This window comes from Gambusia affinis, linkage group LG15 (assembly GCF_019740435.1).
Source record: "Gambusia affinis linkage group LG15, SWU_Gaff_1.0, whole genome shotgun sequence".
NCBI classification, from domain to species: Eukaryota; Metazoa; Chordata; class Actinopteri; order Cyprinodontiformes; family Poeciliidae; genus Gambusia; species Gambusia affinis.
The window spans coordinates 25,818,769-25,841,306 of NC_057882.1; the positions used below are offsets into that span (position 1 = coordinate 25,818,769).

General features: G+C 38.0%; 2 long non-coding RNA genes across 3 annotated transcripts in view; both read right to left on the reverse strand.

Annotated features, from left to right (window-relative positions):
- Nucleotides 1–17,672, reverse strand: part of LOC122844683 — a 35,337-nt gene extending 17,665 nt beyond the window's left edge. The window contains exons 1-2 of one of the 2 annotated variants that reach the window (XR_006372916.1): nucleotides 17,612–17,672; nucleotides 17,159–17,224 (exon numbers count right to left, since the gene is read on the reverse strand). This is a non-coding gene — a long non-coding RNA (uncharacterized LOC122844683). Of the gene's footprint in view, nucleotides 1–17,158; nucleotides 17,335–17,611 lie in introns of those variants that run through there. The other variant, XR_006372915.1, reaches the window with a different exon arrangement.
- A 125-nt stretch (nucleotides 17,673–17,797) lies between these two features.
- On the reverse strand, nucleotides 17,798–22,363 carry LOC122844684. The gene is made up of 3 exons (XR_006372917.1): nucleotides 22,190–22,363; nucleotides 18,626–18,662; nucleotides 17,798–17,946 (listed from the first exon to the last, which is right to left on the reverse strand). It is a non-coding gene; the product is annotated as an uncharacterized LOC122844684 (long non-coding RNA).
- Between the last annotated feature and the right edge of the window lie 175 nt (nucleotides 22,364–22,538).

Consider the following 22,538-nt stretch of genomic DNA (forward strand, 5'->3'; position numbering starts at 1 on the left):
AATGGAGCTGGTACCATTTCCTCAACATTAAGTCATTATTGACTTAAAAGAAGCTCATATTTCTTCTTGAAAAGTTACAAATAAGTTAGTTTTATCTTATGCAAGTCAACTAGCATATTTTCACTAGAAATTAGACCAAAAATACTTGGTAAGATTTGGTGTTTTTACAGTGTAGGTTTTGAAAATGTGAAACAAGAACAGTTTTCCTGATTTAAAATGACTTGAAGAGCAGATTAAAATATGAGAGGCATCATTAAATTGACTCTGCTCTTAATGTTAATAAATAATGAAAAAAGGTTTGTAAATAGCAGATATAAATATTTACATTAATAAATCTGTGAAGATCATGTTGCAGTCATGAACAGCGTGTCTGTTTCAGTGGCTGAACTCCATCAGCTCACAGCTCTGATAATCACCTATAGCAGGTGATCCCACACAAAAATAAAAATGAATAAAAGCTGGTTTTACCCTCACGGCCGTTGGAGGCTCTGAAGGGGTGAGAAGTGATTGTAATGCTGTTCACAATAAAGCCGTGCTGTCGCCACTGGAGCAGCCTCACTGTGACACAGATTCACTTCGTCTCATGTCAGAGCTGCAGTGGAAACGGCACTTTCAGAAAACCAATTCAAGGATTTTCTTTATCAAACATGGGAGGAGAAGAAGAAGCAAACACTTACGACTTCCTTATGTTAGGACTAAAGCGGATTTCCACCAGAAAAGGGACAGGTACGTCGAGTCTGTGCTCAATTATGTCATTTCTCCAATCTGATGCATTCAAGGTTTCATTCTTTACCTTTTTCTTTTTGGTGTTCAAGCGTTTCCTGAAGTACAAACCAGATTTTACCTTTCGGTTCCCCCAAGTGAAACCAATGGAAACTCCTTTCCCACCCGTGATTTCTTCTGGCCTTTTACCAAACTCCAGGACGCTGGAAGCCAAACATTCATCACAGCTGCAGGGCTTCACCACGTGACCCCGAAGGATGGGAGCGGCCGTAAATCTGAACCACACGGGGGGCATGTTTCACTCTCCGAAGGAAAGGGTCAGGAAATATGGAGTACTTTGTGGAGACAGAAGAGCAGCTGGCATAACGAGGGCGGCTCATTCCAGAGCTAATTAATGGAGGCATAACTACATTTCTACAGCCAGGCAGAACGTGGATTTATTGTTTTCTGCTTGTTATTATGACGTGTGGATCAGACACTGGATCAATTTTCACGACTTTAAGGTGGCAGCCCAGTTAATTAATTGGTGTCTGAAGCAGATATTATAAAGTCGTCACTTCTGTGTGAATTATGATCTTTACTTGCTAAAGAGAAACGGTAGGAGAGGAGCAAATGAAATGAAATGAAATATCAGGTCTCATATATATATCTATATATATATGTGTACATATATATATAGATATATAGATCTATATATAGATCTATATATATATATGTTTTGCACAAGTCTCTTTTTGCACCTAAAACATCTTTTGTAAAAACTCCTTGGCCCTTTATTTTAGGACGGTGACGATGTTTTCAGAAACTACTTTTGTTGTTTAACAGAAGCTGAATAAAATAACCAGAATTCATCCAACACATTCTGTCACTTCTTTCAAGTGTGAGTTTAAGGAAGTTTTAGTGATGTTTGATTTATAACTCATTGGCCTAAAAACCTTAAAGATTCCAGAACCAGACTTGGTGAGAAAAAAACAGGTTTTGTTTTTGAGAATGTCTGAATGCAATGTAGAAAAAACATATTTAAAAAGTCTTTCTTCAACACATTTTAAGTCCCGGGGTTATTTTACGTTGGTAGTTCTCACGGTTTTAGTGTTGTTCTGGAAAAATATTACTAACTGTAGGAAAAATTATGATTATGGAATAAAAAGTTCCTCTGTTCCTGAGGGAAATATTTATCTCAACAAGCTGCTGCAGAGCTCTTAGAAACAGATTTCTGGATGTAGATTTTCCCATATGATCCTGTGCTGACATCTCCTCCATAAGTATTTATTTAACCAGAAGTGAGAGCTCAAAAAACCCTCCAAACAATCAAAGCAGATGAATTAAAACTACGGGATTAAAGGGATTACAGCAGCGGAGACGCTCTGAATATCTGAAGTCCCGGTGGGCAGAGTGGGAAGGAGGAAGGACTTACATGAGCTACTAATACACGTATGAAAACTTTTATTAATGTTATGTTCTTAATAAGAGTGGAAACAGAACAAACTGCCGCCTGTGGGCGGAGCTAGAAATGTGTGTGTGAAGCAAGGCGGCATGATTTCAACCTAAATCAGTTACAGTTCTGTCAGGAGGAGCTGGTCAAAACTCAGCCAAAGTATACGCAGCTCCCATGTGACGTCACTTCTGTAAACTTTGTAACTGGCAGCCATATTGCCAGGCAGTTGCTATGACAACAATAAACAAGCCACAAGCTTAGAACTAGTGCTCGCCTGTCGAACTTAAACAATATAAGTATGTTGTAACTTCTTGAGTAATGAGCTGTTTAATGCTACTGTAGTACTTCCTGCTGAGGTAGCAAAATTAGCTTGGCTGAAGTAGCTTTTACCTGCTAGCTAAGACGGATACGTAGCCTACGGGTTTGTTACTACATGTTCTCACTGCCAGTCACAGAAACTTGATATTCACACAAAGAGTTTGTACGTAATTTGCAAATCTGTCTAAACCCTGATGGTTTGAAGCTCCTGTTGGTGAAAACGCTCCACCTGTTCACTAGGTGATGAACTTTATCACAGCATGAGCCTGGAGGCAGTCGGACATGTTTACTGTCTCTACAGGAACCATGTTTATCTTTCTCTCACACATCAGTGTCCACACATCTTCTTTTTGTTGGCCTCAGAGTCATAGTTCATCTACTCATTGTGCTGCCTTTGCCTACCAAGATGGCGCGGGTCACTTCCTGTTCAGGCCTGTGGGAACTGTGGGAACTGTGGGAACTGTGGGAACTGTGTGCTGCAGAACACCCAAAGGTTCGTCACATAAAGTTTAAAACCAAATACAATGTAAACTTCCCAGTTTGAGGAAAGTTAAACCAAAGTTCTCAAAGTGGATGCAGAGATATGGGTAGAAAAGAAAAAGTAGTCACACACACACACACGCATACACACACACTCACACACACACACTCACACACACACACACACACACACACACACACACACACACTCACACACACACACACACACTCACACACACACCCACACACACACACTCACACACACACTCACACACACACACACACACACACACACACACACACACACACACTTCGGGTTCATCCAGTTGTTTTCAGTTTTTCCTTCCCGTCTTTCAACCCGTGTCTCTCCCTCCCTCATCGTTCCTGTTTCATTCTTATAGGTGCTTTAAAATCCGCCTCTGTTTTTTCCTCCATTTTTCTTGTTAAATGTTTTTTTTTATTCTTAAAGAGCTAATTTACACTCTACTTACATTTGCTTCCCTCATCCATGCTGGAGGTTTAGTGAAAAGACAAACTGCCTGACTGCTCAGCAGCTGCTGAGGAACATTACAGATTTTATTTTTGCTTTAACGCCACACACTGAGCTGAAGTCTGTTATTTTCTGAATATAATTTCAACAGTCAAGTTAGGAGTATACTGCGTGACCACATGCAGAGAGTCACAAACGATTTATACCTCTTGTTCTGTTTCACATGCAGCATGTTTCTGCTGTCCCACAGTGTGAACCGTGAAGTGAGATGAAAATTGCTGCACATCTAACACTAAATAAAAACGCCCAGTGAGTAGAGAACCCAGAAATATTTAATGTTCTCAGATCAGTTTGTTTCAATGAAAACCTTCAGAAACTTTAAGCTGCAGGTTTGAGTCTGGTGGTTTCTGGTTAAAACATGTTTGATTTTCAGTCAGTGGGATGAAAATCCAGAAATTTTACTGAAGTAAGAGCAGAAATACTTTAAAATAAAATTACTCATGTAGAAGTAAAAAGTACAGCGTAGTAAAAATATTCCTACATGTAAATTTTTTCAGTAAAAATGTATTCAATTAAATGTAATTTTAATAAAAATTCACCTGCAGTTTTTGTTAAAGTTTCTGAAGTTTGTTATTGAAAGAAACTGATTAGGAAATATTTTTATTTTGTTATTTTGTAATTGTTTTTATTTTGGTCCTTAATGATTTATGTTTTGATCAGTTACTCATTACCAGAATCAGCCAAACAATTTTATGAACGGCATCTTTTAGTGTGTATCAGGATCAGCTCTGTGTTTTATTTATAATTATTACATTTTAACATATTTTAGACTAATTTAATCATAAACAGTTTTTCAAGAGTCATTATTTCTGTTGTTGTTGTTGTTGTTAACTGTTCATCATTATTACTGTTGTGCCTTTAAGCTACGTTTAATTTACAACTGCTAACCGATGCTAACCGATGCTAACTGATGCTAACCGATGCTAACTGATGCTAACTGCTCATTGGAAACTATTGCTTTGTAGTTTATTTAGAGTTCTTTATTGTTTTTTATTTCAGGTATCGGGCAGAAGCTGCTGGACTGATGTTAACCACTTGATTTCCTGTTTGTTAGAATAAATGCAGGGAACCTGAGTTTGAACCCGAGACGAACATCTGAACATCTCAGATTTAAGCTAAAGTTTTAAAGTTTACAGCTAAAAATGTTGACCAGTGGTATAAGATGCTAAATCCTTCAATCATTAAGGCAGATAATACATATTTTTCAGCCCAAAATAAAGTTTTTCCTCATTTTTACAAACATATCTGGCTGCATGAGCATCTGCAGCACAAACACATGGCAGCGCTAATAAGCAATAAGACGTGAAGGCCTCGGTTTTAACCCTCTGTCTGAGCGCGTTTACTGGCTGCCGTTTTAACTGGCTGCTCCTGATATGCCTGTCTTTATGAAGCTAATGCCTGAGTTTATTCCTGCCTCAGCTGACTGCCTCCAAAATGTCAGCTCTTCCCTCCTGTCGTTTATTTTCCTTATGAACATCTGTTGGAAACAAGTCATAACCAATACTTCAGCCACACACGATGCCACCCCAGCAGCTGCCGTGTTAAAGTGGAAACCAGAAGCAGAGGCTCTCAGAGGGCCCAGTCTGCCCTCTATTTGACACAAACCTCTCTGGTTGGGCTTTCAAAGGCCTTCCAGCAAGCACAGCTGGTGCTGCCACAAAGATCAGCTGCAGAGATGCAGCTTACCGACGGACAGAAAGCTCAAAATGCACAACAGGACATCAGGATCGAGGGGGAGGATTCTAAGACTTACACATTTAATAAAAAGTCATTGCCTGTCTTTCAAGGACCGAGGCAAAAGTTTGTTTGTGCAGCAACAAGGCAGTTCAAAGTGCTTTACATCATAAAAACACAAAGTCTTAGATCACACAGTCAACAATGCACTGCAAAAACCCAACATCTTACCAGGTGTAGTTATTTTAAAGACTGAGTCTGGACACAGCTGCAGAGGAAGCTCTGGTTCGTCATCATCAGAGTTCCTCTCTAGCAGTTCACAACGGCTGTTAGGCAACGGGACAGAAAACACATCATGAGTTACCTGCTCAGGTCAGGGAGCAACTAATGGAAACGGATATTTATAATAAAAAGCTCCAGCACTAACGAAGCATCCAGTGATTAAAAAGGGAAGAATGGAGGTTGGTGAGAGAGACGTAACAACAGCAGAGATCATGAGATTTACAGATTAGAGAAACATTCACTTCTTCCTGGAGGACAATTTAAGAAAACAGGAAGTCACTTTGCAACCAGAGCCAAACTAACTCACTCTGAAATATTTGCTTTCTTATGCTTTAATTAATAACACAAATATGATTACTACAATGTTCAAATGAGAAAAATACCTGCTTATTGAAAACCATTCCTGAAACTCACCAATGGAGCAGAGCGTAAAAATAAAGTCACAAACGGTAAAATGATGACATCATTAATTATGGCAAGCTAGCCAGCTAACCTCACGGGAAAATGAACCCAAATATCAAAACTTACCCAACAACACAAACATCTTTCTGGCCCCACTGGATAATGATTGTACTCAAAAATTAAACTCAATTCCTGCACAAAACCGTTAATCAATGCAAAAACCTTCACTTCATCAATACACCGACTTCACATAATACACAGAAAAACAAAAATCCACTGGCTTTGATCTCACAGATTATTATAGAAAAATAATGTTTAATGTTTATCATCTCTGTTACTGCAGGCCTCTTAACTAACCCTCCGCTAATTTAAAACATTACCACACGACTTCTTAACAAATTTGTACAGCAGAAATATTTTCTTCAGAAAAGAGAAGAGTGTAACTACAGAGAGCACCACTTTATAATCAAGACTTGTCATTTAAAAATGGATATAAGCTTGATATTGTCTTATTGAGTATGTTTGCTCATAATCATCTTTACTTCCTCGGTTTTATCTGCATGCAGCTGAGAAAATAATCAAGCAGTTTATTGAAAACTGGTGTTAGGAAACATCGTTATCTATCCCGTTTTCAACAAGCTTCAGCGTTTTCTGGGCTGGAGGAGATGATTAAGGAAGTTCCTTTCACTACATTTTGGAGGATTTCATCAGTTTCTTCATCGGCTGCCAGATGAAAAGAGTTTGATTTGCAGCCCAGACTTTATTTTATGACACCTGGTCTCTTTTCTCCTGCAGGCAATAACTCAGATCAGAATCAGCAGCCATTTTGGACGAGCGTTTAAACTCGATACGCCAGAGGAGAGACTCTCCTCACACCCCGTTTCTAAAAAGAGTCGATATTACAGGCAACTTTCAAAGTTTCTGAGAAAAGGGAGTTTTTCCTGGAACTCCTGAGAGTTTTATATTCATCCTGATCTACATAAAGTGTTTCCCTTGGTGGTAAAGAACCACAGCATAGCCACAAAAAAGACAGAAATTTTAACATTAATCTCAGAAATTTTTGAGAAAAAATATGGAAATTTCTGAGTTTCAAAAGTCGAAGATATTCGCCAAAATTTCTGAGCTTTTTCTAGCAAATTTTTGACTTTTCAAACGTAGAACTTTCAAAACATTGAAAATTTTTCAATAATTTTCTAGGACATTTCTGAGATTAATCTAAAATTTTTGCCATTTTTTTAAACAAATTTTGGACATTTCAAACTCAGAAATTTGTTTTCTGCTGGAAGTTTTCACTTGTTTTTTTTAATGGCCCTAATACGACGTCATAACAAAGTTCTTGAAATAAATGGAATTTTCAATAATCTTATAACTTAATTAGTGGAAAAATTTCAAAAATTGCTTAAGACAAATTTATGAGTTAAGTTTGAAATATGCAAACAAGTGAAGTCAAACTGTGGAATAATTTGAATATTGAACTTCTATAAAGTTTAGACATAAAACTGTTATAATTATGATATTAACATGTGATTATTGTTAGATATCATAAGTCCAGTATTGTTAGTTCTGTTTTTTTTATTTAACCAGATAATGATTGTTCAACCACTAATTAAAATTAGACAGATAGTAAATTGATGGGTTAACTGTTAAGTTTGGATTTTATTGTTACATGTATAGTAGATTATGTAGGAGTGAAAATATTGGTACGTTTATACTTCCTTAAATCTATAAAACTAAAGCTCTGACATTATGCTTCATGCTGGGAGTATTTTTAGTACATATCCATAAAATAAACAAACTATATATAGAGTGTGTGTTAGAGGAGCCGATAGCTAAGCTAAGCTAGGCTAAGCGTGTAACATTTACTGTACAGAAATGCAGCTAGGCTAAGCTAACCATAGCTGCTAAAAACCAACCCTGCATTGGATTCTCTCTCTGGGAAAGTGGATGTCAGCTGGTTGTAAGTTGTACCAGTCTGGTGCAGACTGAAATAACAACCAGAGGATGGATTGTCATGAAAAGTGATACAGACATCTGTGGTCCACAGAGCATGAATCCTAATGATGCTCTCCATCCTGCTAATTTATGCTTCCTGCCTTCCTCGCCCCTCCATCTTCTGGCTGTGTCAGGAAAACCAATCTCCCTCCACCATCATGAAGGATGCTCCAATCTTTTAAACGTGTCTTACAGAGAGGGAAGAGCATCAGGATGGAGGATTCACCGGTGTGGAGAAGGTTTCCTTTTTCCTTGGAAACGAGAGATTTATTTCTGGCTTACAGCCTTTTAATTATATCAAATTGGTCATAATTGGAATTTATAACCTCATATTTTGCTTTGATTTGTTTGACAGTTGGTCCAATATAAATATTTAGGGAGGCTGAATGATGACATTTTAGGCCAATTCAATTTATTTTAATTTGTCGTTACGGTTTTTTTTGACAGTTTTCTGACCTGTGATAAGAAATATACCAGAGAATTTATACCAGTTCATGCAATAGTTTCAATAAATATGTAAAAATAAATATTTTTGTAAAAGTTACTGCAGCTTTAAGTGGAACATACTTTTAATTTCCAAAAGAACCCAAAAGGAAAACTGAATCAGTGACTGGTTTCATACCCCAATACTAACAATGTGGCTCAAATTGAACAACTTACCTGTCCAACACCTGGAGCAGCTGCTAACAAGCTGCCACATTTAAACCTGCAACCGTCAACATCCAATCAGAAATCAGAAAGTTCCCATCAGGACGAAGTTCCTCTCCGGAACCCAACATCATTTCTTCAATTCAGTCAACTTTACGTTGTGGTCAAACTAAACCTGGACCGTTTCCACAGAGACGAAAACAAGCAAATAAAATCTCTCAGAGGAAAAGGCAAACGGCGCCGGGTCGGTCCGGTCCGGTCCGGTCCGGTCCTGAGATCCAGCTGGACGCTCTCGTTTCTCCAATAGAGTTGGTTAGATTACAGAATGATGTTTCTGCCTGCTTTCACACAGTAAACACTCTAACTGAATGAATGAACTGAACTGATGAACTGTTCATGTCTGGAGGTGAATGTTCAGATCATTACTGGACTTTACCAAACTGACTGGAATCACAGCTGTGGGTGTTTGTGTGTTGCACCAATTATTAAGACCTTTGTTTTCCTCAGCTTCATTTATAATCCTAATCAGCTTCCTGCAAACATTTTTACCAAAGTTGCTCAAAGCGCCACAGTGAGGGCAAAATGATTAGAAGACAAGGAGCCAAAGCGAAACAAAAATAACAAAATGAAAAATAAAACAGCAATATAGACGGAAAGCAAAGAGAGATTCATGTAATACGGACAGAGGACATGAGCAATATGAGCAATATGAGCAACATGAGCAACATTAGCAATATGAGCAACATGAGCAATATGAGTGACATGAGCAATATGAGCAATATGAGCAACATGAGCAATATGAGCAATATGAGCAACATGAGCAATATGAGTGACATGAGCAATATGAGCAATATGAGCAACATGAGCAATATGAGCAATATGAGCAACATGAGCAATATGAGCAACATGAGCAATATGAGCAATATGAGCAACATGAGCAAAATGAGTGACATGAGCAATATGAGCAATATGAGCAACATGAGCAATATGAGCAATATGAGCAACATGAGCAATATGAGCAACATGAGCAATATGAGCAACATGAGCAAAATGAGCAAAATGAGTGACATGAGCAATATGAGCAATATGAGCAACATGAGCAATATGAGTGACATGAGCAATATGAGCAATATGAGCAACATGAGCAATATGAGTGACATGAGCAATATGAGCAATATGAGCAACAGGAGCAATATGAGTGACATGAGCAACATTAGCAACATGAGCAACATTAGCAATATGAGAAACATGAGCAATATGAGCAACATGAGCGACATTAGCAACATGAGCAATATGAGCAACATGAGCAATATGAGTGACATGAGTAACATTAGCAACATGAGCAACATTAGCAACATGAGCAACATTAGCAATATGAGTGACATGAGTAACATTAGCAACATGAGCAACATTAGCAACATGAGCAACATTAGCAACATGAGTGACATGAGCGACATTAGCAACATGAGCAATATGAGCAACATGAGAAACATGAGCAACATGAGCAATATGAGTGACATGAGCAACATTAGCAACATGAGCAACATTAGCAACATGAGTGACATGAGCGACATTAGCAACATGAGCAATATGAGCAACATGAGAAACATGAGCAACATGAGCAATATGAGTGACATGAGCAACATTAGCAACATGAGCAACATTAGCAACATGAGCAACATTAGCGACATGAGCGACATTAGCAACATGAGCAATCTGAGCAAAATGAGCAACATGAGCAACATGAGCAAAATGAGCAATATGAGCAACATGAGCGACATTAGCAACATTAACAACATGAGCAACATGAGCAACATGAGCAACATGAGAAACATGAGCAACATGAGCAATATGAGCAACATTAGCAACATGAGCAACATAAGCAATATGAGCGACATGAGCAACATGAGCAACATGAGCAATATGAGCAATATGAGCAACATGAGCAACATGAGCAACATGAGCAATATGAGCAACATGAGCAACATGAGCAACATGAGCAATATGAGCAACATGAGCAACATGAGCAACATGAGCAATATGAGCAACATGAGCAATATGAGCATCATGAGCAATATGAGCAATATGAGCAACATGAGCGACATTAGCAACATTAGCAACATGAGCAACATGAGCGACATTAGCAACATGAACAACATGAGCAACATGAGCAACATTAGCAACATGAGCAATATGAGCAACATGAGCAACATGAGCGACATTAGCAACATGAGCAATATGAGCAACATGAGCAACATGAGCAATATGAGCAACATGAGCAACATTAGCAACATGAGCAACATGAGCGACATTAGCAACATGAACAACATGAGCAACATTAGCAACATGAGCAATATGAGCAACATGAGCGACATTAGCAACATTAGCAACATGAGCAAAATGAGCAATATGAGCAACATGAGCAACATGAGCGACATGAGCGACATTTGCAACATGAGCAAAATGAGCAATATGAGCGACATTAGCGACATGAGCAATCTGAGCAATATGAGCAAAATGAGCAATATGAGCAACATGAGCAATATGAGCAACATGAGCAAAATGAGCAATATGAGCAACATGAGCAATATGAGTAATATGAGCAACATGAGCAATATGAGCAATATGAGCAATATGAGCAACATGAGCAATATGAGCAACATGAGCAATCTGAGCAATCTGAGCAACATTAGCAACATGAGCAATATGAGCAACATGAGCAACATGAATGAATGGTTTCATAGTTTCTTCACCGATTTGGGAAGTCTACATCATGATGTCACCAAATGACCTTTGAACCCATCCAATCACTGAACTGTGTGGATGCGCCAAAACTTTCTCCGGCTAAACAGAAACAAAACTGAAGTTATTATCTTTGGATAACCAGAGGACAGGCTGACCTCTGACCTCTGACCAGAGCCTCCAGAGCCACATAAAACCAGTTCCAGTGCAAAGCATAGTGAACGCTTGGCCCACAGACCAACATACAGAAAACATGTGGACACTCTTGACCAACGTGCAAGAAAAAGTTAAATTCAGAAAATGTCTGCTGTCGGGATCAGAACATGTGGACAAGCTGCCTCCGATCTGCTGCTGTATCAAAGTTCACAACTTGGTGAACATGAAGAGTTCGTACAACATGGAGGAACTTCATGGAGGCGTATAATCAATGTTTAAACAGATTTATAAAGGACCGAAGAACTCTTCATGTGAATAACAAGGTTCTGGTGACGGGCAGAGTGAGTGCATGTACATAGGCTACATGTCCGTCTTAGCTAGCAGGTAAAATTAGCCACGCTAGTGTTGCTAGTTCGGCAGTAAGTAAGCACTGCAGTAAATATCACTCATATTTATTGTAGTATTAAAACAGAGGTGGGTAGAGGACTCAGCTAGTCGTAACGAACTTGTATTGTTTTTAAGTTATATAGGAACAAGGCGAGAGCTAGCTCTAAGCTTGTGGTTTGTTGATTGTTTCCTGCCAAGATGGCTGCCAGTAACAACGTTCACAGAAGTGAGAAGAGAAGAGAGCTATGTCTGGGACGCCTTAAATGCTTTCCTGTTTGGTGTGATGTGCATTATTTACATAAAACTATTGAATTAATCCAATAATTATCTAAACTCAGCAAAACAGCAGCTTTACTTTACTTGCAGTAAATTAAACCATAAAATAACTGGTAAATGTGTAACAAAAGCCTCCAGGGAAAGAACAGTTATCCATCCTCAAGAAATCCTGCAGAGGAACGAACCACATGCAAGAAGGCTAATTAATGCAAAGAAGAAACACCTAAAAATACACAGAGACTTTACACACAGGCAGCTGGGTGAGAAAGATCAAAGTAGCAACAGAAAAACGTCTTTAGATTGAGACAGAGCCGAGAAGTACGACGCATGATAAAAAGAAACAAGACAAAAGAGGACCAAGTAACAAGACAGATGGGGAAAACAGGAAAGTAAAATGAGACGGATGAAATAGTCAAATCCAAATCACCTGAGAAAAAGACACACACTGTCAAATATTTAAAAGCAGGAGGTTTTTTTTCAGATCTTGAGTTGATAGGTAGAAAAATTCCCTTGTGTAGAAGAAAGATGGGGCTTTTAAAAGAAGACAGTGATAAGAGCTGTTAAATGTTCAAAGTGCAGAGGGAAGGAAATGTAAGGTAGACAATGACAGGAACTTTAAGGGAGAAATTAAAACAGCTGGCATAATGAGAAATCACATCCGAACGTCAACGCTTTGCGTTTATCGCTGGAGGGGACAGATGCACTTCAAATGTTCAGAACTGAGATGTCTCAAATATTCCTCCTTCTAGCTAAAAACCAAAGTTACTGGCCTGTTTGTTCAAAGACTGGAGGCAGAAAACGCTTTAAAAATCCCCAAAATGTGATATTTTAAACATTTAAAACTGACCAGATTACTGATCCGTTATCAGATTATAATAATATATAAATCAGATTATAATCCCAGACTGTGTAAATAATTTAACTTTAGTGAACTCCTGCAAAACAGAAATACAATTTACTTATTTATCTAAAGGACTTACACTGCAAAAACACAAAATACTACCAAGTGAATTTGGTAATGTAAATATCTCCGTACACTTGCAGATATGATTCCTTCATTCAACTTGTGTTCCACAAAGACATGATGCCCAACAACACAAACACAATAAATAATAAACTCTTACAAAAGACACCAACGTTTCCACAGAGCCCACTGGTATCTTAGCGCACTGAGATATGGGATAAGAGTTTTAAATAAATAATTCCTTAATATTATAAAAAATTTTCTATTTTCATTGGCAGATTATTTCCCTTCTAATATGGAAAAATTTCTTATTTCAAGTGAATATATTTATATATTTATAATATATTTGCACTAGAACCTAAACAAAAATCACCTGGTAATATTTTGTGTTTTTGCAGAGACCAGAGTTTATTTAACATTATAGGAATAACTAACAATTGGGACAATTTATTGTACAACAAAATGTGTTACAGTGATAACCCTATCCCATTGTTTCAACGCTTCCTGTCACAATCCAGATTTTACGCCGTTCACGTGAAACATGCGTCATAATTCTGCAGCAGATGCAGTAAATCTGGACTTAGATAATATATTATAATTATGAACTCATTTGAGAAATGTGTCACCGAAGGGAATCACATCACAATCCCACAAGTCACAACTTCTCCGTTTCTTGCTAGCAGCGCCAGTTTAAGGAGCAAAGCAGCCTGATGAATTCGGCTGGCAGCCAATCAGAAATGATAATTCAATAAATTATTTTAACTCAGATTTTATTTTTAAAAAGTGATTTATAAGGAAAGGTAAAATAACTATGAAAATCTAAGATTAAAAGAGTATGAGATTACTTTTTCCCCCTCATTTCCTTCAAACATCCTGAGGGCCCCACAGCGCCCTCTGGTGGCCCCGAAATGAAAACCACTGGCCTGATCCCAGATAACACAGTGCGCAAGTTACAAATGTCTTTAAAATCTCAACATGAAATTATAAAAGGAATAAACAAATAAGGACAAACTACTTAAATCGACAGCTGCCCCAAATACTACATTTTGCTCATTTGTACAACATAAACTGGAGAAATATTTCTAAAAATGCTGGGGATCCAGGGCAGTTGTCATGTTCCGTGTTTTTCTGTGTATTTATTTCAAGTTTCCTGTGTGTCTGAGTCTCCGTGTTGTCCTGTCTCCCCTTGATTAGTTCCCAGGTGTGTCTCGTTCCCTGATTACCCTCTGTGTATTTAGTGTCACCTGTGTCTCTGTGTCTTTGTCGGGTCCTACGTCTTCTAACGTCGAGTCACGTCTTGGTTACGTCTTGTCGCCCAGTCCGTCTTGTCGCCCAGTCCGTCTTTCCGTGAGTGTCCCGGTTGCTACCGGTGACGAGCCCAGGCTTTCGCTCGGCCGTGCTGCCCGGCTTCTAGGATTATTTTTGGACTGTGTTTTTGCTTTATTTCCTTCATTAAATATCATTTTTTCACCACACCCTGGGTTCCCGTTGCTGCCTCACCACCTCACCATCACGCCTCATGACAGCAGTTAGTTTTTAGAAATATGAAATTTACTGCTAGCAGAAATTAAAAACCGTGACCCAGTGAGGTTTAAAGGTGCAAAAGAGAAACTGAAACTGCTTATAAGAACAACTGGTGGGGGAGGAGGTGAGCTGCTCTGCCTGGAGGCTCAGGTGACCCACATCAGCTGATGACCCTCTGCGTCGTCCAATTACCGGGACAGCCACAGAGAACGTTCCCATCACAATGTGCTGCCTCTCATTAAATCTCTGCTCGTTACGAACTAAACCTCTCCGTCTCTTCCTGTCATGCAGCTGGAGCTGAGGATGAGATCCTTCCTGTGATTTTATCTTAGCCCACAGATGGAATAAAATGCTGCTGTGGGCACGTTCCTTACCGGCCAGCAGGGCTCGCCTCAACGCCACGCAAATGGAGCGGAGCCGCTTTTAGAGATGCTTTTAGAGCCGCTGAAGCGGACGGTAACACAAACCGTCTCAGGAAGGAATTTGCAGCCATCCTTAAGAAGCTCTGCGATCTCCCAACCAGCGACAGCAAAGACAAAAGCAATCGAAACGGGAGAGTCTGACTTTCTGCTACAGTCGGCGTTTCCTTCGTTCCTTCCAAAAGTTCAGCCGTTTATTATGAAAAAAGGCAATTTATGCTTTTCAAAGAATTTATTACCTTACCTGGAAACGGCTACGTAATAAAATCCAAACTTAATGGCTGCTTTATGGTTATGAGCTGAACCAGAACTCCCAGTGTGACTTTCTTCTGTTTATGTATTTTATATATCTTCTCCAAATATGGAACAAACTTCTTGTAAATCACCATTTTCCCGCTCTTTGTGTCGGCTACGCTACACGCAGACCTTTTGTTTTTGCATTTCTTGGGGAAATGTGAGCCTATAGCAGCAACTAGCTGACAACGACGCCACTTTAAGTTTCAGGATTCAACACCAAAAAACTCTCAAACAAAGAGCAGAACATTCAGTCCGTTACAGTTTTATGTCTTAAGGCTAGATGTTTATTTTGCAATTATTAATAAGTAACGCTATGGTATATTAGCCGCTGCTGCTAGCAGCTAAGCTAACACAGCGGTGGAAGATTAGCTAATTTAAACACCTGCTGTACTGATGATCAGTCAGAGTTGGTGTTTCAGTCACTTTCATTATTTTTTAACTGAACTGAAACACAGAATTCCACAGCACACCTTCATGTTGAGGTTCTCATAGTCAAGCTAGCATAACTGAGCTACTGCCCTCTCCCTCACTATTTTGGTCTTAATTAAAACGTTTTCCTGACTTTGTTATCTAGTTGTTGAAGTGTCGACAATTAGTAGCAAAGCACAGCGTCTATCTTTCTTTTACATATCAGACGTATGTTTAAGATTTAGTGCATTATGTTGACAACTTTACAGCTAAAACCAATGCTAGCCATCATCGGCTAGCTCATAGCAGCACAGTAACAGAGCTGACAGTGGGTAACAGTGTTTGACCACCAATAAATATTATTTGAGGTGTTAAATTGACCTGTTTTTAGCTTAAATGTATTTTATAAATAAGCAAATTCTCCACATACACTGTTTTATTCTTTTCTATTTATATTAATGTATGGATGATGACAGCCTATAATGTTTTCTTTTGACACAATGAAAGAATTTGTGTCAGTTTTAACAGTTTTATTTGAAGAAAGTGTGTTTTAAGCGTTTCTTCTTCAGCTCCTCTTAATGCTCCTGCTGTCACTGTGATGGAATTGTTTTGATTATTGGGGATCTAAAAATGGTCTGTTTCTGTCATATTTTCTGTCTGAATTCATGTTTTTGTGTTTCTCTTCCGTTCCTCTTTTCTTTTTTCAGTTTTCTGTGAAACAGGAAAACAGTTTTGGGAGCAAACACCTGCATCTACACCTGCAGATCATCACTCCATCAAAAGAAATATTTTTACTCCAGCTTTCCCTCCGATCTGCACCACTTTGTTTGGAAAGTAGATTTATCTTTTCAGTAAAGTTATTTCTAAATAATTATTTTATAGTTTTGAACCAAATTCTGTACTTGGTCTTTGTGTAACCCTGAAAAACTTGATTGCCAAAACTGTGTTTTGCTTTCCTGCCCACTCATCAACTCCCACATTGAGTTTCTCACCACAGCATCCATATTATTCATTTTCCTTCTTTTTCTACAATCTTTAGTATCTTTTCAAACAAACTCCCTCAGGGTAATTTAATATCTCCTGGCTTGTTCTTAAACCTCATTTTACCATTTTTTTTAAAGAAATTGTTTAATTTATTACTGAAAATAAGGATTAATATAAATGATAAATGAAGTATTTTTATGGGAACAAAAAGATAATAAAATCTTGCTCCTTTAGTTTTTCTTAATGTGTTTTTTTACTCTATCTAAAATAACATTCTAGCTGTTATTTAATTTATTTTATTATTATTTTATACAGACACTTTAATTTTAATCTGAGTGTGTAATGTTAATAATATTTATTATTTTCCTCAAGGTGTAAATATGTCCTTTTTACCTTTGCTCCCATTATTTCTTATTATTCTGGTACTTCTAGAATGAAAAAGTGTGTGTGTGTGTGTGTGTGTGTGCGTGTGCGTGTGTGTGTGTGTTTGGTCTTACCTGGTGTCCAGTGAAGGGACAGATACTTTGGATCAAGAGTACATCACTCTTGAACCATTTGCAGATCTTCAAAATTTTTCCATTTGTGTAGTTCCATACAAACAGAGCAGAACAACAAATTATCACACATTGGTTTGTAAATTTATATTACAAACTTATTTCACTCATTTAGTGGATTTTGGAGGTGTATAACCAATAAGTAGAAATAAAACATTTTCACTGTGAAAAATATTTCCATACTTTATGATTATTTCACCTCCAAAACGTGACAATCTATTTGTACGGCTGCCTTTTAAAATGTACCTTCCACATCATTCTCACCAAAAGAAAATACAATTTTACAGCTAATTAAATAAATCAGAAAAGTACTGAGCTGATGGCAATTTGTCAGAAACAAAATATTGATTTTATTCAAACCGTTTTTTTTTTTTTTTCTTAACTATGGGGCCCTACCTGTTGCCATGACGACCGGAGAGTATTAACAGGAAGCTCGGTGACCGTCAGCGGCAGCGCCCCCTGCTGGCGGCGATTAAAACCAGAATCGTGACTGCGCATGAGCAGGAATTGGAATATTAAGAGATTGTTTAAATGTGTCTGGGTTTATCAAACCTACATAAAAATTCAGATTTCTTTTAAAAAATAACATTTTTGCTGTGGTGGGTCAGCGGTTAAGCCCAACCCACACATGGAGGCCTTGGTCCTCGAAGCGGGGTCACAGGTTCGATCCCCGGCCTGGTGACCTTTGCTGCATGTCTTCCTTCACCCTCATGTAGTCGCTGCTAAATGTGCTAATGGTGGAGAAACAACTTATTACAGGAGAACTGTTTATCCACCGTCGTTGGTGACCATGCTAACTAGCATTAGCATTCACAACAGGCTCTGCTGGCTGTAGCAGCAGAATGCAAAGGGGATGATTGACAGCGCTAAGCCCCGCCTCCTGGCTCTGATCGGTTGTTTCTGGTTAGCACTGTGAGGAGGCAGAGGAGATTGATAATTTTTTAGATTATCTGTCTCATAACATCATGATATGGTGACAGTTTCAACAAATAAAAAGTATTACTTTATAAAAGTTAAACTTTAAGTTCAAAATTTTGTATTTTATGTATAAATAACAGAAAACCAATTAGAAGTTTGTTGCACAAACCTATCAAATAAACAAACTCAATCCCTTTTTAAAACGGCCATGTTGTGAAACCACAACATTTAAAGAGCAGAGAGCATGAAGCCATTCCTGCGTCTACAGCTCAGCTAAAACTGCAGCTCCAGTGTGGACAGTGCAGGAGGTTGATGCAAACCGCAGCAGTGTCTGTGCGTCCTTTGACCTTTCCCACTGAGGAGGAAGCGAACAGGCCGGACCACACGACCCCATCCCAGCGCCTGCTCTTCGATACGCTCCACCTCAACCCAGCAGCTTCACCTGCTGCTGCCCAACACATCCACGGCTAATTCTGGAAAATAACGGCATACCTCCTGGAACTGGTCATAATGGAGGGCCAATCCAATCCTGCAAAAACACAGAAATCATTACCAAGAAACGCTGGAAAATGTGAGATATTTAAATAAAACTAGCAACACCTGGGATGTTTATCTGCTTTCCCTGATTTGCAGACGTAAAAACTGCATAAAATCTGAATGTTGATAGATAAGATTCTGATCAGAGGAGAGCAGAGTACCTACAAAATGTCCTCAAGTAAGAGCAGCACTAAAACATATTTTACTCAAGAAAAAGTAAAGTACTCAAGTAAGAGTATAAAAGTATTTGGTAAAAATTCAACTCAATCAAAACATCATTTAATATTAAAAAATGGCATCATTAGACAAACCAAAATATAAAGTTAAGTAGAAATGTTGGCATTTTAAGGACCGAAATGACAATAATTCATATAAGTAACAGCAGAAAATGTTTCCAAATCAGTTTCTTTAAATAAAATCTTTAACAGAAGCTGCAGGTTTGTGCTGGATTTCTGGTTAAAACATGTTTGTTTTTCATTCAGTGGGAAGAAAATCCAGAAATTTGACTCAAGTGAGAGTAAAAATACTTTATAATAAAATTACTCAAGTAAAAGTAAAGATAAAATACTCATAAAATTAAAGTTTTTCAAAAACGTAACTGCAAAAATACAGTAATTGTAAAAAATGGTCAGATTTGGTCAATGTCACAGACATGTGCATGAAAAAAATTATTTTGTTAAAGATGTGAGATATTTCCATAAAACCAGCAACACCAGGAATTTTTATCTGCTTTTCCTGATTTACTGAAGATTTTCCAAACAGAGTCGAGAGTTTGAGTCGCAGGATTTCCACCCACATGCTCACTATCATAATATACAAACTCTCTTGATACTTTTACTGTAATTAATTAAAGTAGTTTAGGAGGTTTTGACAAGCCCGTTAGTGGAGGATAATCTGCAACATGGGAGTTTTAGATATTTAATTAATCCTTTGAAACGAGACAAAAACAAGCCGATAGCGCAAATAATTAGTCTCTCCCAGCTGATGGTTTTTAATCAGGACTTTATGGATAGTTTAATTCTTATGGATGGATAAAACCATTTAAAGGCTGTTTTGGTTTTACAAAGTCTGGATCTTTCTGTTTGTTCTTTTTATAGGTTTGACATTTCCTGAACCTTTATTATAAATTATTTCTGAGAATAAATATGTTTGTTGGATTGAATTTTGGTGCATGAATATGACCTGAAACATTATTTTCAACAAAAGACCTAAAAGCAGAACAACTCACCGAAAACACTAAATTATTATTTCAAAGAGCGATAATTAAAGTCTGGTGTCTGTAAAATAAACGCAGCGCTAGCACACGGAGCCTGTCGTCAATTTTTACCAATTAAATGTCAAATGGAACTAAATTTGTTTGAGTCTGCAAAAAAAGATGACAATATTCATGAGTTAAAATGGCCCAGTTAAAGTTCAGACAAAAATCCAACTGAGAATCAGAGGAAAGACTTGAAGAACTGTCTCAGTCAGCGTGCAACAAAATACCCAACTGCACCAAATATGAACTCTAAAACCGGCTACATACTAATACACGCCGCACTTTTCAGATTATTTGAAAGACGTTTTGTATTTTCTGCTGGTCCGTCACATAAAATCCCCCTGAAACAGAAACATGAATAGTTCAACAAAGCTCTGACTTCTTCAGTTAGTAAAACCTAAAGCCGTTTTTTCTTCATAATGGTTCCAGTGGAACATTTCCTCCCCGTTGTTTTGCATCCTCTCTGTTTACTTGCAGAACTTTTAAAGTCTGCAGACAAACAGACAAGATGTACAAACGTCTTCCTGTGCGTGTTTGGTTTTCACTGATTGCACTGGAATGTAAATATTCGGCCTTGTTTCTGAATTGAACTGCCGACACTTGAAGCACTTTATGTACAATTGCACCTCTCTGAAAAATTGTGCACTTAAGAGCTGGGTGTAATTTCAACAATGCACAAGCGGTGAGGTCTGGTGCATAATATGCTCTGTTGTTTGGTGCAACAATTCACATCAAAGTTGGATGATTTAGGAGGGCTTTGTCAGAATGTGACCAGGCAATATGTTTGGGTGCAGGCCTGCGGTACATTAAAACTAATTCAGCTGCAGGAACAGACTGTGGCAGCCATTCATCACAGGGAGACATTTGGGGGGAAACGAACAATACATCACATTTTGGGCTTTTCGTCTGCTGTTAGCAAACGTCTACTCCTTTCCTCTCAATCCAGAAAGTCAATTTTAATGTAATTTATTTCTCTGTGACAAACTCAAATAGCAAATTAAATCATTTCTAAGCTTCTCTTTGCAAAATTGTAAAAGAAACACAAAACAATTAAAATGAGGTTATTTGCATTCAGTACAAATCAGAGATATAAACGCTGCCATTCCTCTTCTTCCTTCAATTCATAAAGGACGTTGCAAAAAAAAAAACAAAAAAAAAACCAGATAACTGAAAATGCTCATTGCTTTTGAACATCTATACGTGTGTGCATACTGCCTCCTTGTGGTGGAGGTTCAGGTTGCAGCTGATCCAGGAAATGTTGCAGCAATTGTTTCCAGTTTTCATGGGTTTAACAAACTTATTTTATTATAAATCAACTTTTTTTTCTCTCAAATAATTAGAGTTTTACTCTAAATGGTTGCTGACAACAAGCATTAAATGTTCCTTTTAGAATGACAAAATGCTGGTGCAATCATTTAGAAAGTCAGTAAAGTAACTATTTAAGTTTGTTATTTACACAGATTCAGGATCACAGCAAAAATATTCAGTTTATCAAAATAAATTTAAATGTTACATCAGAAACAGAAATGCTGTATTATGTACACAAACACAAGAAAAACTGCTGCTTTTCTAGCAGGAATCATGACAGATGAAAAGCACCACACTAATTTTTACAAAAAGGTTTAGTGGAAGAAAAACATTTGGTAGAAAAAGGAAAACAAGTTGCAACAACCTTGAGAAGATTGTGAAGCATGAATGTTCAAACGTTAAAGCCCTTTTTCTAGTTTATTCAGGTAAAACATGTCTTGTGTAAAAACACAAGGGATGTAGTTGTCATGGAAACGACAGTGGCTCGTGGGTTTTGATCCAGGCCAGCTTCCTGATTCACCCCAGATGGGAAACAATCCAAAGGCTCCAGTTTTCACTGCTGCTTGTGCAGCTTTTTTACCTTCCACTCAACTTTTAATTTTATTTTAATTTCTTATTTAACTCAACACAGTTTTCATGTGACGCCACACTACTGGGAACTTTGTAACTGACAGCCATCTTGGCAGTCAGTTGTTACCGAGTTACTATGACAACAAGCTCAGAATTAGCGCTCCTTTCCTTCCTAACTAACTTATAATCCTTATAAGTACATTACAGCTATTACTCGATCACAGTGTTTGAGTACTCGGCCCACCTCTGCGGAACACCAAGATGAATATCAGTGATATTTACTGCAGAAGCTGAACGGAACAAAATTAGCTCGGCTAATGTAGCTTTTGTCTGCTAGCTAAGACGGACATGTGGCCTACGTGTTTGTTACTCCATGTACTCACTCTGCCTGGTTGTTCACATGAAGAGTTCTTACTTCTTTTCAAATCCATTTAAACATTGATTGTTTAGCCTACGAAGCTCCTCTGTGTTGAACTCTGTTCATTAATCAGTGAACCATGTCACAGGAGACATGTTTCCATCCAGACAGCAGCCATCTTGCACATTGGTCCATGGAGTGTCCATATCTTCTTTTTGTTTCTTCATGTCTATAGTTCAGCTAAGCTAACATGGCGCGGATCACTTCCGGTTCTGACTTATGGGAACCATATTTTACGAAATAGGTTTTTTTCCAACTTTAGCAGAGAATAGACAAATATTTGCTGACATTTGAAATGAAAACTCAGCAGCCCT